Source organism: Falco biarmicus, chromosome 3 (assembly GCF_023638135.1).
Source record: "Falco biarmicus isolate bFalBia1 chromosome 3, bFalBia1.pri, whole genome shotgun sequence".
Lineage (NCBI taxonomy): Eukaryota > Metazoa > Chordata > Aves > Falconiformes > Falconidae > Falco > Falco biarmicus.
The window spans coordinates 50,673,678-50,692,636 of record NC_079290.1 but is presented as its reverse complement, the minus strand read 5'-3'; the positions used below and the strand labels follow the sequence as shown (position 1 = coordinate 50,692,636).

Here is an 18,959-nt window from a genome sequence, read left to right as displayed (position 1 = left end):
AGCAGTGGGTCACTTTGTCCCACAAATTGTTAACTCACAGATCATGCACTTGGTTTCTGGTGTGAGATGGAAGGTTAGCTATGATAACACATGAACTTCTGTGTACTAATATAAACTCATTGAATAATTTAGGTTGTGACAATGGTGGTGAGGCCTTCTCCTTCAGCTCTCCCTTTTCCAGGCCAAACCAACCCAGCTTGCTCAGCTGTTCTTCAAGTCACATACTCCAGCCCTTTGTCCGCCTTGGTGGCCCTCAGCTTTACTTGCTCCAGTTTGTCAGTGTCTCAGAATCGGATGCATTACTCCAGATGTGGTCTCACAAGTGCTGAACAGAGGGGAATAATCACTTCCTTGACTTGGTTATTTTCTTAATAAAACAGCCCAGTATGAGGTTGGCTTTTAACACTGCAAAGATGCACTGCTGATTCATGCTCAGTTTGTCCTCCAGGAGCCCCAGGTCCTTTTTGCAAAGCTGCTTTCTAATATGTTGGCCTCTAGACTGTTCCAGATGCAGGAGTTAGTATTTGCCTGTGTTGAACATCGTGAACTTATGCATAACTTTAGGTGTAGATGCTCATTTTGCACACACAATGCATAATTGCATATGCAATTACCTGCTTGTATATGTATCCACCATGTTTATAGACACATTTTGCTAGTTTTTTGTTGACAGCCTCATTGTTTCCAGAGAGCAATAAAACAGTAAAAATCCTAAACTTCATATATATGCAGGGAGACATCTCTCTGTGCATTTAGAACACTTCTAATGATAAACCTCTCTGTTAGGTAGGATTCTGTTTTGTTTTTCACTTGCTTTCCTTGACTTTTCTCATTTTTAGCTAAGGGCAGTGAGAACTGCATGAGACATATTGGCATAATCGCTAACACAGACTTGTCTGGACCTCAGGAGGTGAGTCTGTACTGTATCAGCAGATGGCATGTAAGAATGCTTTTCAAAGAAGAAAAGTTTCCTCCATCTTCCAAAGAGAGCTTCCTTCTCCTGTCTTTATTGGAGGTCAGATTGCTGATCGGCCTCCTCCAGAGTTGAAGAAATTCCTCTGAAGAGCCCTTAAACTGCATTTCAGTTATACAGGAGGCTGCACTGGCAGGACCGTTTTATTTCCCAGACACCCTGTGGCTTCTCAGAAGTGATGTCATTTTGGAATCCCCATTACAGGTAAAAAAGAAAACCCTCTCCTGGCAGCTTCCAACAGAAAATGTGCCTGAAAAGGCATATCTAATTGACTTAGAGAGAATCAAGTGCCCTCTGTAAATAATGTTTACACAGTGTAAATCTCTCACAAATTAGGCACCCAGAGGAATGTGCTCATCAGCAAGGAGTTACAGGGCAGCATGAATCTTTAGTGGCCCATAACTACAAAAGACTAAATATTCAGATTAATTTGAATTTACAGACTTCAATGTTCAAACTTCTGTTTCACACTTTACAACACAAAATGAGTGTTCTCATTTTCAGGTCTGCTGGTGGATGCTAAGAATTTAAAAATCAGCTGATACAACAGTGGCCTAAGTAAGATCTTTTGAGCTTAATGCACTTTAAACAATAAAGCAATTACTAAGATAGAATGAGATGTATTGAATATACTCCAGGATTATTCAAATGCCAGACCCCAGCCTGGGTTCAGGCCGTGTGTAAATTTTGTTTGGTCTTTCCCAGGTCCATGAGAGATGAAGTCCCTAGCATTCTTTTGGGAGCCCCTGTATTTCATATTGTTTTGTCATTCTTTCAGAGATCTGGAGTTTGTCCACTATTTCCTGCAGTGAAAACCTTGGTAAAAGTCACCCAGAGAATCCTAGGAAAGGGAACTGCATTTTGGTAAAAAATAATAGAGGTCTTGTTCTAGTGATTATTGATAAAGGCAACAAGTTATATCTTTATTGATTCTGGCTTATTTCTTCTACATAAAATAAGACTTTTTGCTGCCTTTGGTAATAAAACATTTACCAGACTCTTATTATTGTTGTTGGTAGAAGCCCTTGCAGTCTATAACTGTTAGTGCAAGAATGAAGAGTTCTGGGTAAAAAAATTGAGGGAAAGATATGAGTGGAAGTTAACCTTTGTTAAGTGTAATTAATATATATGAAAACACAAAATGTTTGTTTTTCAGTTTCCTATCACATTTTCCATCTGGTCTCAGCAAAGCTTTTAAACTTCCACTTCCTCTGTGCAGTTTTGCAATATTCCTATTCACAGGAAGTAAGAGGAAGAGCTTTATGAGGGATATGTTACAAATAGACTGTATGTAGGTATTCGGAAAAAATAGCTGGGCTCAAATCTGATCTGGTATGAACTGGAGACTCTTCAATGGAAGTGTGAAATTCATCTTGTTTCTGATCTGGTGCTTCATTCTGCAGCACTGGTTATTTTTTTGTACAAATTATTTTTTCCTGGTGCTTTTCATCTGTAATCTCAAAGCACCCTATTAAGCAATGATGAAGGACTTTATAATTTTTAGACTTGATAACTGTAAATACAATCCATGCTTAAGAAATGCTTCAACAGCTAGAAGCTGGTAGCAGACGTCACTGATGTGCTGAGCCAGGTCCCTTTTTTCCCAGTCTAACACACCATCAATATGCTGCTTCCCAGTAAAAATGAGCATTTCATAAACAGAATTAATAACAGAAAAGCTCTCAACAGTTTATGAAAATAAGAATAAAGTGATCAATTACAGCTTTGGGTCTTGATTGCAAAGAGATTAGTCGTAGGACTCATGAATGTGACAAGAACAGAAGGGCACTGGTGGATTGCGTTGTTCTGCTCAGATTTCTCTCAACAACAATAGGAACCCCAGATCCCAATAAGGAGGGGGCCTATTGCTCACACAGTTTTGTAACAGCAACACTGAGGTTGTTACAATGTGCACGTTACATAGCAAGGCTGTAGAAGCCTACACAGAGCCATTTTTTCTTTTTTTTTTTTTATTTTTTTTTATTTTTTCTTTCATCACTGAAGCCAGCTAGAGCCTTCTAGTGTGAAATTTGAGAGCAGAGCCAAGCTTCCTCTCCTCTAAACATTCTAAAAGATTGATGAGCTCAAAATCTGCATCAGGATCAACATCCACGTTTTGCAAATGGCATCTGTCTTACTAATTAGCTGATACAAGCCTCCAGATCTCAAACTGCAAATATAAATATTCCATGACTTTAATCTATCTCCAGTCCAGCTACAGGTTACTTATTCAGTTACTCACTTCTTAAAAAATTCACTTCTTACTAATTTTACTTTTCAGAAAAGTAAATTAATTGTCATAAAAGCAGAGTGGTTGAAGTTATTTTATTTTTTCCTGAAAGCTTGAAACCACCGATTCACAAAGCTTTCCTCCCTCTTGTGCCTTCTCCTGCCACCCCTTTCACAGCCCACAGGTATAACAAAACAATTTTGCAAGATGAATCTTACAAAGTCAATGAACACAAGCTTGTAAATCTGGCACTTGAACAAGCTCTATTATTTTTAACTGCTTTTGTGTAAGACAAGAGGCTATGTAAAGAACAGGATGTTTTGAACATTGAACTCTGGTGCATTACCTAATACTGCTGTTACAGATTTGATGTAATTTCTCTGCAGGTGTCAAAGGCATCATAAAGAACATGCTACTAGGATGTTGAACATTTGACATATATAAGCCTGGTGAACTTATTGATAGTTCTTTTATGAACAAAAATGCCAAGTTTGCAGTTTGTGTTATGAACAATTTCAATTACAACACAGCCTATTCCTGCAGTCCTTTTAGATTTTATTTTTAGATTACTGTAGACAGGATAGTTAACAAACTTTTCTTAATGTCCACTTTTTTAGAAGATGTGTGAAGCGATCTTTGTCTTCCTTAGAACATGGGGCTGCTGCATCTTCCTTAAGTAGGAAAGGATAATTGCATCCCTATCCTCTCCGCAGCATTGCTCTGCAGCCAGGTTCTTGGTTGCTCATCTTGTTTCAGTCCCTGGGGGGAATTCACTGATACAGAAAGTAGTCGTTCCAAATAATGCAGGTGTCAGAGGTCTGTGTGAGAGGGAGGCTTGGCAGAATCTTTTGTGGTATTTTTCACAACATTGCCCACACAATGGCTGGACAGTACTGTCCTTCCTTCAGTTGTCAGGTGCATTGGAATGTGTATAGAAGAAAATAGTAGATCCAAGACTTTAATGTGCAATTAAAAGGAAGTTATCATTGGAAATATGAACCATCTTTTTTTTTTTTTTTTTCCAGGCAATTTTTCTTGAGGCTTTAGTACCTGCTGTCCTGCAAGAGGGCACATTGTGTTAGTTGAGACATCAAAGAAGGTATCATATTTTAGTGAGATTTTCAGTTGATTTTGCCTTTTCTTTAACTTCTGTCAGGGAAATTGTCCTTTCTGACCATATGCACAATAAACCTGAGGTTAAGTGGCTGCACGTATGATACAGATGTAAGCAAGGACTTGATTTTACATTGTGAAAACATGGCTAAAACTACAGTGGAAGAGCATTGTTGCTGTGAGTTAGGAGCAAAACACTGAACGGGGCTTCTCTGAAGAGGGACTGCACTATTTGCTCTGCTGTTCCTACCTCTCTCACTGATTCATTTTCAACACCCTCTTCATGCTTCACTCACTTTGTGTCCTGGCTTCTAGATACATTCCTCCATGGTCACTTAGTATTGTCTGATATCATCTTACCATCCTACATGGTTCTTTACAGACAACTATTATCAGCTTTACGCTCACTTATTCTCAAATTAGTGCCATTGTGGTGGATGAGCTAAGAACTGTGCTGCTCTTGGTGTCCTCGAAGTATCACATTTCCCCTGGGCCACTCATTCAACATGGGGTGGGAAAAGTCACATTCCTTGTTAAACTCTGCTACTGCCTAATGAGACCCGCCTGTGTTGCCTTTCTGCATGGAAATGCTGGCCGCTGGAAACACCTGTTCCATCACCCAGTTCATATTTCTGTCAGTGTAAGGGAAGTCCCTGCTGTACATTTGTCAGTGCTTTGGCCTAGTTTTAAACAGTCAGGTTTAGAGGTAATTTTGATCCTAATCTTGCCATCCTGATTTGATACATTTGTTTTGTGTCCATTTTGTCCTGCTGTAAATGACTGCACAAAGCATGAAGCAATGGTGAGAACCCTCTTCAGGGGCTAGCTGGGGTATGGGCTGGACACTGAGATGAGAGGAAGAAGTGGGAGGCAGCACGCCTCCTTTGGGTCCACCAGAAGAGCTGGTAATGTGACACATACTCTTTGTGCATGGACTTGTCCTCTTTGGCAGATGCATGCCTGCTTGCTTGCTGGGGGCCTGTTGAGCTTCTGTATTGCCCTGCATCTAAGGTAATGATCTCAGTGCCTCCAGTGCTTGAAAACCCAGTAAGAAATTTATGCGTAAGAATAATCACATTTAATTTAATTGTTTAATTGTATATGATTACATATGTTCTTTGTAGTCAGTCAGAGCACCTCGTACCTTGCAGGATTGATTTAACCTAGAGGGAAGAGAGCTTACTACCTCATTCTGTCAATGGGGTGTTAAGGAAAATCGAGTACTATATACAACTGTTTGTTGTACTGCCAAGTCTTATGGTTTTATTTCAAATTTAATTATATTTGATGTTTTTAAGCCTTTATTCCTTAAATGAATGGATACTGCAAGAATCTAAGTATTCCTTTTTAGAAAGTAGCTTTCATAGCCACACAGTGTGTTGGGAAGCTTTGGAAACTCACAGAGTAGAAGACAAGCAAGGATGTTGTGTATACCCTTTGGAAAGTCTTATGACTTTTCCTGCAGCCCCATGATTTTTTTCAGCTTTGATTCACAACTTTTGAAAATTTGGAACAGCTGACAATACTTCTGTCCATTTAAGGTGCTGCCATTTAACCCAGATGGTACTCAGAGGGTAGCCTCTCTGGCAAAGGAGAGTCTTAAAAATGCACAGCTCATCTTTTACAGTGCACAGCACAATGGGACTGGGAGCCTTTGCAGAGAATTTCAGGCACAACCACAATAAAAATAATAAATAAATGAGGCATCTCATTCTACCCAGAGATGCTGTATAGAGCTGCTGTTAAAGTGCACATTTGCAAATAAAAGCAGCCTAAATTTAACTATGACTCAATTACACTAAATCTGACCCATTTTTCTTCTGTGATTCCATTTAACACTTATTTACATTCTTAGACTTGGCACTGTTGGAAGCAAAGGGAGGGGGAGCAGGCATTTTCATCCTCAGAATTGCTATAAAAAAATGGTGATTAGGAAAACAGAGCTATAGTCAGCTTGAAGCTGGGTAGCTCATTTGAACCCACTATAAAAGAAAAGATCGTTTTCTCATCCTATTAAAACTCAGTTAGCAACGGCTGTGTAGGCGGGAGGAGATCAGAAATGAACGTCCAAATTGGAGTTTGTACAACTGGGGTTAGATCCAAAGCAAACTGCCTGATTAGTGAAACAATTTGTATTTTACAATGACAGCAAATAGGTAAATCTTGTGAGCGTCAGGAAACCCTGGAGGATTTTGAATGGGAGCACTGACGGGTTTGCAAGTTACACTTTGATTAGAAGGCATCCTTGCCTCTGCTTTTTCATACTCATGTTGCAGGGACATAAACAAGAGGCACTCAATTTGCTAAGGGTATTTATTTCTCCGTCTCTGTCTCTTGTTTTTACAATCTACATGTAATGACTAATTGGCTGTCTTTCCCCGGCTATTTTATGTTTCTCTTGCCCTGGTTACAAGTCGTACTAAATCAGTATATCCACGGGGACCTATAGACAGCCAACATTGCCAAATGATATGCAGCATTCCCCTTTCTCTCTAAGTGTAAAACATTTACAAGTAAATTTACAAATGCATTAAGAACATTTCCCCTGCTGGCTGTTAGTGTTTATTTCTTCCCCTTCTCCTCCCGGGAGCGGACACCTTCCAGCCCCTCACCTTTCACACAGTGCTCTCCCGTTATTTGCCTCCTTCCTTCCCTGTCGCCCCTTTCCCTCCTCCTCCTCCTTTTCCAGTTCAGCAGCGCAAATTTCTATTTGTGCCAGTGGGGCGGCCTGGCGAGACCGCAATTGCTCTACCCCACAGATTGACGAGCCCTCAGATGCCGATTTACTGTACATGGCAGCCACGCTGGAGCCGAGGCACATCTGGAGTGGAGTAAGCTTACTCAGAAACAGGGGCCAGCTCCAGCCGGAGCCAGCGGAGCTGAGCACGGCGCTGAAAGGCAGCCCTCCTGCCTCCCCTTCCCTCCTCCCTGGGTACATTTCCTAATGTAAACAGAGGCCGGGGGGAAGGACACAGTAACTCTTTGCTGCGTGTTTGTCATTTCATGTTCTTTATCTGCTTGAGGTCAAAACTGGAGCTCTGGAAAAACAGAAGCTTTGCTTTTATTCTAAATAGCTGAAAGCCAGCTCTGCTGAAGGGAGGGGGGGCGGGAAAGAGTTTGCTTTTGTGTTTATTTGTTCCACTTTATGGCAATTTGGGGGATAATTTCATTATCTGCAGCCAAATTGAAAACAAGCTGTTGTCTATGTTAATGATAACAGCATATTATTTTATGTACGGTAGGCATGGAGCTCTCTAAACCACAAGTGGACTGGATTTCTGCTTACAGCTGTACTGCTGTAACTTTTTTTATAGTCGCAAAATGAGACTTTCCCTTTTATTATCTGGAGACGAAAAAGGTTATGGATGGCTGCTTTGTTTTACAAAATGACAAATACCTTTCATGACCCAGTGCCAGCCTGCTGTCCCACAAATGCATTTTAGCTCTGTTACTGCAAAGAAAAAGTGTGTTAATTTTGGGGCAGATCTGCTGATTTTATAGTCCAGTTTGCTGGACTGCTGAATTTTAGCCTCTGTAAAGAAGTGGGAGAGATTTTTGAGGCATTTACTGACTGTCAGCAATCTGGATGAGTACTCTGTTATTCTTTACAGGTTTTATATATTTTTATTTCTTCTTTCTAATAGCAAAATGATAAAGTTTATGGGTTAGTTATTCAAATGACATTAAAATGATAAACATGCAGTTTAAAATGGCTTTTCCCACTCAGTATTCCTTGCAACTCAATAGGTTTTGCAGTGAATAAAGGAGAGAAAACAAACCTCAGAACACATTGCTGCTGATAACGTACTGATGCAGGCTGTGTTAATTTAGCTGGCTTTAAAGACTGTAGTAAAATTCTCATTCTGATGAAAACAGTGGTTTACCCAGTATGGAGACTGTTAAACAATCTTGCTCAGTAAATCTACGAATAAACTGCTTTGGGTCAGCCCCCCAAACATTTTTGTTTATAGGATTAGAAAATCTTTGATCACCATACAGTTTTCTAGGGGCGTTCGTTCATTGTCTCCCTTCAGTTCACAAACCATGCTCAGTATTTTAGCCTTTTGGTGGATCAATTGTGACTTTCCAGATGGGTAGGTTGCTTCCATGACTCTTGATGGAGGCTGGCCTATCACATAGGAAAATTTGGCCTGGGCTGCAAGTGTGGCTGGGCAGCAGCTCTTGCACTGTGAGAGTGCAAAGTTTCAGCAGTGCCTCCCCCATGGGGTTCTTACAATTGCTGTTGCATATTCTGTGTTGATATGCCATAATTCTTGTACAAGAGATGGCAATATAGCTAGCATACTTCTGTATTACTGTTTTTCATGGATACTGATTTAGCTGATTTTAATGTTTTCTCTTAGTTTCCTGGTATTTCAGATCCCAGTAGGAAAGAGTCAAAATTCCTCATGAACCACCTTGGCCAGGTCTCAGCCTTCTAACCCAGGGAAGCACTGGGCATTGCCTCCCTATGGCTGTTTAAAAACCACTTGAGGTGAAATACAATAAGGAGGGTACTGACTGCGTGGCAGAGGTGTTGGTCAACTTGGAAAGACTGAACTGCACATCTCCAAGGTCTGTAATAACCTTTCTGTGCCTGAAGCCTAAAGCAGCATCATGCGTCCAGGTACAAATCCAGGGATGGTGCATAATTTTGCATGATCTAAGTGATTACTGAGGTAGATAAAATGGTTTGTTTGGGGTGAAATTATTTATTTGCAAACCCCCAACATTTGTACACAGAAAGCTGATGGAACCAGTCTCAAAAGTAAAGCTGTTTGGCAAACTTCAGAGAGACCTTGGCAGTTGACTGAAATCTAAACTTTTTGCAGGGACAGTTGGATTTTGGCTAAGTTCTTCTGGAAGCCTGCAGGGCTCTGGAGGAGTCTTGCCTAGCTGGCAGAACATTGCTCAGTCCTCTGACTGCCAGGATAGAGGATTGGTGGCCTGTCATTGCAGAATGGCCCACCAAGTAGTCTACCTTTGAACTAGAGACCTCAGGGCTTCCAGGTTTCAAAACTGGGACAACACATTTTGAAATTTTGTTGATATGTTTTGATATGCATTGGAAATATTTTGATTTCAATGAATTACCAAATCCTGACCCCCAAAAATGTTCCATAGGAGTTTTTTGAACAGCCTTATTCCAGTCTAAGTTTAATGACCCTGAGGGGAAAAAAAAAGGTTTCTCCATAAATAAAATAGAAATAAGACAGAATCCAATGAGTGAGCCTGAAGCAGGATTTCTCTGACCTTACTTACTGGGCATATCTGCCTGTAATCCCACTTGTGTCCCTGGACCTCCAGTAGACTGGTCTGGGCTCACTTACACAGTTCCCATCTTAATTTTAAATGTGGTATCCTGATAATAATTGACTGTTTGTTCCCCTTTTAATTTAGCGCACATTTGAAATTGATTCAACTCCTTATTTTGCACTAATGCAAGAAGTGTCCACGAATTCTCAAAATGAAATCTCCTTGGTAGATGACTACGCATCCTACTAGTTATACTATTTTGATTATATTAATAACATGTTCTCCAACTTAAGCAATGTGCAGGTGCAAAACTCTAATTCAGCAGTACATAACTCTTTCATCTGCCATTTCTTGCCAGTAGATTTCCTGCCCATATGAATGCTTCTTGTGAAATTTCTGGAGAATAGCTGCTGGGCTTTTTGCCAGTTGTCAGAAAACAAACACACAAACAACCCCCTTCAAAAACTCAACAACCTCCCCCTTCCCCAGTCCTCTCTTTTGGAAACTACTACTTCACAGTAGATCTTCTGCACCTAACAACAAAGACCAGTTGTGAAAAAATAAGCATTGTGGATTAATGTAGCAAAAGTAAAAGTCAAAAATTTACTAGAGCTGAGTGGTGCCAATAAGGTTACAGTGCCTGACTGTGTATTGGTATGTCCCTTTGGCTCATGTGGGTGCCTCACTTTAAGTATGTGCCCCTGTCTATCCTTACTCAGTTACTCACTCTGTAACGCTTCTTTTGAATCCTATCCAGATGTATTAGATTTAAAAGAGAATTGGCCATGACAAATAATAACCAATTTTTAAAGAGTCCTTAGCTCAGTGTGGGTTTTTTAAGCAAATGCAACTTTGGGACCTACATATGTGCTCAAACAGCAGCAAAACCTGTGGAAGTTGCATTCACAAACTGTTTATTCCAGTAGGCTTTGTTCTCTGTGACCGCCATCCAGAAATGAAGACAGAAGAACATTTAAAGAATCAGAGGAGATTTCACTGTTTGAAAACTGTATCAGTAGGTGTTAGTCTGCAAAAACATGTGTGGGAAAAGGGCAGTTAAACTAACCTAGCTATTAATACTGTACTTTAAAGGGCAATAGATCTCTTTAACATCTAAATAAACTGAGAAATCTGCCTAGAAGTAGAAAAGGAATTTCCAGTTTCAAGTGTGTTATTTCCTCTCAATGTGATTATTTACGGTATATCTGTTCCATGTTTTTTACAAAATATATTATTAACACTTGAATGGTATTTCAGCATGAGATTATGACAGATGCAAAACAGTCAAGCACCAACATTTGCAGTATTTCTTACCCCAAGATAAACTGTTGTACTTCCTTTGCCTGCTTTTGGTGTTTTGTTCTGTTAAAGCAGTAGAGGATCCATTGAACTGGGGCCTACCGTTTGAATTGGCATTTCTCAGAAGAATAAGAACAATCATCAATTATGTATTTCTCCAACAAAAACATATATTCAGTATATAAATGTCCAGATTATAATTCCACACCACATATATATGTATCCTAAAAAATAAACCACAATAAATGTTAGACTAAGCAAAAACGAAGAACAGAAAAAAAATGAAGTAGAGGGAAAAAGAGGAAAAAAGTAGAAATAAAGCAACAAGAATAAAAATTCAGACATTAAGTAATATAGTCAATGTGAAAAAAGAGCTTAAAGATGAAGTTAAGGGAGAGGGAAAGGAACCTATCCACAAAATTGTTGCAAAAGTACAATTTATTATTATCAGGCAGATGAAATTCCAATCACAGTCATTGCAGTCAATTCAGGTGTCCTGAAGCACAACACATAAAACTCAAGGGCTTTTAAATGTCCAAGATTAAAGAAAGATTCCAACAAATTTCAGTGATCATCAAACGATGATTTAATAATTGCGTCAAGCCAGACTTTTTTCTCTATGAATTTTAAATTGAGTTATACAAATAAGAATTGCAATTTTCTAAAGAATTATCCCCTGCTCAGATTTTCTGGAGGAAGAAATAAGTATTGGAAACTGTGTTTTTGTGAGGGAGAATCTAATTAGTTTGGGATCAGGTTTGTGTTTTGGACCTCTATAAAATGCATTTTGGCTGGGGCTGCAAGCTAGACCAATCTCTAATACTGTTGTCCACCAACTAAGAAAATATGATGGATTTCTTATGCAGGGCATGAATGAAATGTGTGAGTCTAAATTATTTCTGTAAGTGAGTTTGTTCAAACTTGGTGCTTTTTAGTAGGTTCAGTGCAGCCACAGGACTCAGTTGTATCTTTAGGTTAATTGCAAAGGAATATACAAGTCTAACAGTGGGCAGAGCTGTACTTGTTATTTTTCATTATTTTTTTTAAGTAAAGTCCAGTTGTAGTATGAGTATGTTCCTCATTAGTAATAGCACTACCATATTACTTTTCCAACAAAACTTGCAAAATATTACATTACTTTCTGGTGCACTGAACTACTGAACCACCAGTTCCTAACAGAAAAGAGCTGTAACAGAATCGCTAGTAAAAGGGGCAGGAAATTAGATAAAAGGGTAACACTAGTTTTACATGCCTAAATGAAAAGGTGTTAGTTTTAAATATATAGCCTTTCAATATATTTTCCAAATCTTCAAAAGTCCCTGACTTCCATTATTGAAATGCTGCACTAAATTAACTGACAGTGCTGCACCACTCTTGCAAAGGCTTAGTGCACATGATCAAAAAATACTGTGAAAAGTCCTTATATCCTGATAAGCACCATGGTGTCTTAGGGTTGTCTTTTTATCTTAGGGCCTGCATGATTGCAGCATGATTATTCAATAGACAAACATTTCTTTTCTAATAATTACATGACAAGACATTATTTGGAGGAACCTAGCATTGTAACCAGATAAATATCCTTGCTCATGCTGCCTGCAAAATTGTGGTAGGAATAGCTTTTGAAACCCACATAAAAAACATTGTGGAGAGAAAAACCTTTTGAACCTTTACTTCTGGTGTGAAGGAGGAGTTGTAAAAGCATGAGAACATGCAAAGTTGGATGGGAATCATCCCGCCTAACTTTTGCCACCTGTGTTAGAAGTGTACCTATTTCAGGTTTCCTTTACAATCAACGAGGAAGAGAGATCTCCAGAAGGTCAGCCATATTTTGGTTCTTTGAATTGTCAGCTGTTGGAGTGTCTCTCTTTCTCTCCATTGACTTGTAAAGGGCATTTAGGGGTCCTACAGCCCACAGGTAGCTGCCTCCATTCAGTGCCCATATTTGACAAAAATGTGACTTGCAGTATACGCTATAAATATAGGACATGGAATTACAGAGCTACATCACAAATGGAGTTCTTAGTCCCATCTAGGAAACCCCAAGTTAAACTTCTCTAGGTTAACACCAAGTCAAACTCCACTGCTACGAGGGGAGGAGAAAGAGGAAAGAAAATGCATCCTGGGTGAAGAAATAAAACATTTTCTCAGATGCTTACTCAATAATAATGTGCTTCAGGCTCAGGATGTTGCTTCATTGTCAAATGGCTGATCTTTCCTTGTCATGCTTTCCTATTGTTCTTCATTCCTTAAATAATCCTGGCTTTCAGCTGCATTTTTCTTCCATTTAATTCATTTTCAAACCCCCTAAAAAATAGAGATTAGTTTAGCAGATCAGGAATGAATTAGAAAAAAAGTTACATAATGGACCTATTTAAATTACACAGTTGCTACTTGCCTTTGCATAGTAATAAAGATGCAGTTAATAGCTTCCACTTCATTTAGCTGCTAAATTCTGCTTTGTTTCAGAGATCAACTCCAGTGCAACAACTACATTGTTCTTTTCTTCTTAATTACAATTATTTGCTCTCCTTTGGATTGTTGTGAAGTTTCAGAACATGGGCAGCCCTCTGGCAGACAGATGAATGTGTTGATCTATTAGACCTTTTAGTCTCTATCAATTAGGCAAAGTATTATTATTATAATGGTTTACAGACATTAGTGGCTCACCTTAGGGCTTCACTGTGCAGTCCCTGATATCACAGCAGCTCTTAGGTAGAAGTCCGCTAGTGTCAATTTGTTCTATGCAAAAGGTACAAGAACAGCATAGTGTTAGTTAATATACAGTCAATAGTTGTCAGTAGTTTCCAGACCACTATACTCGCAGTTAAATCAGAAAACAAGTAGGGGATTACGACTAACATTTGAGGTTCATTGTAATATTTTTTTTAAAAATTGCATTCATATCAATATACCTTTATGAAACTGTATACTGCAGAATGTTGCCACAAACTTATTCCTTGAGCTGGAGTCTTGTGTCACTATAAGGTATAGCAGTAGGAGATATGCAAATAGATGTACTATGGCGTTCTTAAGCAAACGAGCATTCCGATGCAACAATTACGCTGATACAGATGAAAATGTTGGAGCAGATTATTCTATCACGTTAATATTTATATAGGTATTACAATCTAGAGTGAACAAAGCACCATTTTTTCTTTTCTTCACATACTTTTAACTAAGCTTTGCAGTTAATATCTCATTAAACATGCAGGAAAAATCTCCCAGGCAATTCCTTTTGCTTAGACCTCATGATCAATAAATTTCGCTGGAGCAATTTCACCAGTTAGGTTCCCTGCAATCCACAGTTCACTGTCACCTTTTTTACTAAGTGTACTTGCTACGTCTGATGTTCAGTGATCATAGTTATAATCTTTCTCCCTGTATTTCTTTAATCTGCTTTTTTGCTGAGATGGAGCAGCCCCTACCATTACATGCTTTTCATTTAAGATGCTCTCTGTTTTGGTCAAGCATATTTGATGTATTTGCTCTCCTGTCTTTAGGGTGACAATCAACAGAACACAAAACCAGCCTGAGTTGGCTTGATTAGCTCCTACATAGAAAACATACCAGAAGAATGTCTGTTATTAATTAATCCTATATTTGTTAGCAGGACTCCTCGCAATGAAATTGCTGGTAGCATTTATGCACCTTTCAAAACACACAAACTGGGATAGGTGCCATAGTTATGTCCAGGACCTGCTGCACATACTGAGTAACTCTCAGACCACCTGGGATGGACTGTGGTGTCCCACTGAGACAATGTTGTGCCTCTCTGCCCAGAGAATCTGGACTCTGGCTGACAGAGGTCCAGAAATCCAGTAGTTTAGGGCCCAAAGTTGAAGCCTGCTCTTCAGAGTAACAGCGAATGGGCACTGTCACATGAAGCTAACTTACTCACTTGGCCCAGTTATCTCATCCTCTGTGTGTTTATTTGAATTTGTAAGGTGCTTCCTGAAAAAAGCTTTTATGAGAGCTCTGTATATGTTGAACTGTTCAGAGGCTTTACAGTGGTCCTCTTACAGGGCCATACTTTGCAGTCTCTGAACGCTCTGGAGAGTGCACCCAACTACTTGAATATTTGTGAGTGGACTCTGAATGCACAAACATGAGTTCCAATTTAATTTAAAAATTTAGAGGAAAATTTATGAACAATATCTGCATGTTCTCCTGCCTTCAGTCACAGTTTTTCCTATATCATTGGTTTAGAGTAGCAGTTCAAACTAGCATAATAAATAATCTAGTCACTGTATATGGGTTGTCATTGTGGACAGTTGGTTTTCTCAGCATTTAGAAACGGTATTTCTCACCTCCTCCACACAAGACTTTTCACTACCCTGCCAGCTTCTTGAAGGGAAAAATAACTTCATTCTGGTTTGAGGTGTTTCAAAACTTGTGTGAGGAGAAGCTTAGCTGGTTTTTTTTCAGGAACATTAGGTCAGGTATGCACCTCATTTCTAAATAAGCTATATTTCAGGAAGCATTTATGTAATCTTTCCATAGCAGGAATTTTCAGAGACATTCAACATTTGAAAATGCTGTTGCACCAGCATGTCTCAATAGCTATGTCTGTGTGAAAAGATTAATCATTGGCAAAGTCCAAAAAGCTGTTGCCATGCTTGGAGCGGAATTTATTTTAGCATCTAAAAGAACTTATGTATCTAGCTATCTCAGTTTTCTGAAGTCCTTCTGTCCTTAACATCTGTTGTGGTTAAACCACAACAAGTCAACTGTGTGCAAGTGAGAGATCCTTCCACTGAAGATGCCTGTGGAGATGTCTGTCTCTGCTGGTTATAGAAGCAGCATCTGTAATCTAAGCATCTTTCAGTAGATGTTTTAGACTTAAGCAGTTAGGTGAGACGAATCGTTCTGCTTACATTTACATATAAAGCTTCTGCAGTGTGGATTCCCAGAACCTGACCTTTCAATCTTAACTTGATATCTGAGCCAGTGACTGAAGCTAGACTCCCTGGCATTTCCCACTGTGCTGCCTGGGTGTGAAAAGGAGCAAGCAGTCACATCCAGAACAAAAACACCTGCTTATCATACTGTGCTCATGTGGACATCAACACTGCAAATTAGCATTATGCAGACAAACTCTTCTCCTTAAAAGAATCACTTTATGCTAGTAATTCTGCCTATCTTCAGCTTTCCACCTATTGAAAGTTGTTCTTTGTTGGTTTAAAATGCAAATGTCATTTGCCTTGTTTCCACAGAGGTGTCCACAAGTGACTCTGGTCGTCACAGTCAATGCTGAGCTGCTGAAAGAGAAACCAGGATTGCAGATAAGTATCCATAGTTTAGCATCAGATCAATACCTTCACTATAGAAATGTAGAGTTTGGTACACAGTCAAATCTCAAGTTTCCTTATCCTGGATTTGGTATGTCAGAGTTGGATAATTCCATTCAGCAGAAACGCAGATATTACAAAACCTCCATGAACCAAACATTGAACTGCACTGCTTTTTGAAAAACTTAGTACACAGATTTCTGTAGAACACAGGAGCAACGACAGGAAAGGCATGGCCTGGGGTTTCTGAGTTATACAAAACATAATGCTGTGCCAAAAACAGTGGTGTTAGTGGCACATGAAAAATGATCAGTCTACAGTCCCAATAATACTCCACGAATAATTGGAAACTTTGTGCACAAGTAGAATTTTGGAAGTCGTATGAACATAAGAATTACAATTTTTTATCAGAACCAAATCCTGCCTTGGTGAGCATTTTGTCTTCAGTACTTCCTATTCTTTTTCTTTGTTATTCTACTTGCATCTGTTATGTCCAGAATTGTCAGTAAAATCAAGACTCTAATGCCTAAGCACATGGTCAAAGCCATTCTCTGCCCCAAAGAATTTACAGTCCGAAACCGGGAGAATCTCCACACTGTTGTAGCTTACCCTATTGCCATAAAATGATCTATCTTAAAAGCTCATCTGGCAAAATATCCTAAACATCTACTTAAGAGGTGCTGAGTGACCTCATTTAAACCAATCTTTAGGATTAGGCACAGTGTTTGTTTAAAGTATTTTGAGATCCTGAGATATAAGAGGCTTTGAAACTGCAAAGATTTTTTAACTGGCTTAATATGTTTTTGTGTTTATTTGTAGATGTAGAACTTACACAGCATAAAATTTGACAGTTAAGACTAGTCATGAAATTTCTCCAGGAAAATAAAAACCTGTTAACAATTTGCTGACATTCATGAAAACCCCTAAATGCTTCCAAATCTGCTTCCAGGTATTCATATGCAAGAATTTGAAGTCTTTTGCATTGCAAATATTAGCAAATGCTTTTTAAATCACGCTTGCTTTTCACACACCATTTGTATAAAAGCTTTCCGAGTAGCAGCAAACTGTAGTCTTATTAAATTTCAGTTCACCTTCACGCTGACACTTATGCCAAAAATGTTTTTTGGGGGTATTTTACAGACAACCCAAGAGTACGTCAACCATTAAGGATCTGAATATAAGGTTACAAATAAGAAAATAGACTATTAATATTGAACAGGGTAAGTCCTGTCTGCTTCACCCATGTGAGTAATTCAGTCAGTTTACTAATCACTTTATTTGAACAGAGGAGACTGTGTATGCCATTTCACTGCCTTTTCAATTTCTCTACGTGTAAGGAGTGCAGCAAATAGAAAATAAACAATTCATTTTGGAGTCTTGGTTTAATTACAAACTTTGGATAACATTCAGTTTAAGGCAGCCATTGAATTTTTAAGGAATAATATTTTTAAGTCAGCAACTTTGAATTTTGCAATCCTAAAACTTCTCTATGGGTTTATTTCTAGGATATTCATTCTAGTGTAAATTTAATCATCTGGAGAATGCAAGCACAAGTGGGAAATGGACAGAAATTTTTACCCTTTTTTCTTTCTCTTGTGTATAACAAATTTGTTGAGCCTATCCAGCAGTTTTGATAATTTAGTCTCATTACTAATTAACTCAGTTGAGATTATAATGTTTTTTGATAATTCACAATTTTGCTACTTAATGGTTCTGCTATCTTACACTAAGGACTGCAGAACTGGGCCAGCAGGGAAATAGGAACATTTGCAGTTTGGGAATATAAAATGAATTAACCTGGAAGACTGTTTCTCCTTATTTCCCCTCACTAGTACCTCTTTCACTCCCTTTTCACCATCTCCTGAAGTTGAACTCCCAGTCATATGGATCCCTGGGACATTCAGTGAGGGGGAGGAGCTGGAGTCCCAGCATTCCAGTGTACAGCTGGAACTGCATCCAGCTCATGCATCCTGGTGGTCTCTTGGGGGACAGAGGAGGTGGCAATCACAGCCACCAGAACCAAAACATGTTGTTGCAAATTCATCCTGATGGGTTCCTAAAAGTTTTGCCACAGATTGAAGCAGCCTGGGCTCTGAAAGTTTAGCTTTACTCCTCTGACCTTGTCTGTTTCTTTACCTTGTCTCTTTCTCTCCCATTTGCTCCCAGGATCTGCCTTCTTTTGGGATTTCCAGGAGTGATATTGTAGCAGGGGTTGACCATACTCCGTGTATGCACATAAAGTGTGCATTCATGTTACTGTAGGCCCAAAATCAAGGCCATTGTCTGCTTTAATTTATGCCTCTCTTTCCTTCAGCTGGAGTGAGGCTTCTCCCGAACCTGAACCTACTGCAGTTTTGGGTCATCTGTGGCCATCTTTTGATCTGCTCTAATCCAAGTCACTGGAGCAATGCAGTTGTGCCAAACAACGCCCACAAATTCACTGGGATGAGCAAGGAAACAGAAAGAAAAGCACCTCTGCTACTGCCTTGCAGAACCTCTTTTCCTTGGCCCCATCATTTCTATAAACAACTTTTGATGAGGAAAGTGGGAATTTGGTGTGGAGAGTGGGAAGAAAACATCAGCTCGGAGGCGAGGGAGACTGGGAAAGGCAGGAGACTGGGAGCGGGGGTAGCAAACCGGAGCCGGGGGGGGGACTAGCTCTGTCTGGAAAAATAGAGTACAGAGCTCCCTGTGGCTGCAGATGTGTCATCGCTGCCAGTGGGCTTGGTGGCCCAGACTGCCTTGCCAATAACTGAGAGCACACAATTGCCTAAGGAGCATTGTTAAATCAATCTTATAA

The 18,959-nt window shown here is 39.4% G+C and overlaps 2 long non-coding RNA genes across 2 annotated transcripts; one reads left to right on the top strand and one right to left on the bottom strand.

Annotated features, from left to right (window-relative positions):
* Positions 1-3,741: 3,741 nt before the first annotated feature.
* Positions 3,742-7,242, bottom strand: LOC130146883 (uncharacterized). Its single transcript, XR_008821040.1, has 2 exons — positions 6,929-7,242; positions 3,742-4,261 (listed from the first exon to the last, which is right to left on the bottom strand). It is a non-coding gene; the product is annotated as an uncharacterized LOC130146883 (long non-coding RNA).
* Positions 7,016-17,180, top strand: LOC130146884 (uncharacterized). Its single transcript, XR_008821041.1, has 3 exons — positions 7,016-7,147; positions 8,697-8,891; positions 16,085-17,180. It is a non-coding gene; the product is annotated as an uncharacterized LOC130146884 (long non-coding RNA).
* Positions 17,181-18,959: the final 1,779 nt, after the last annotated feature.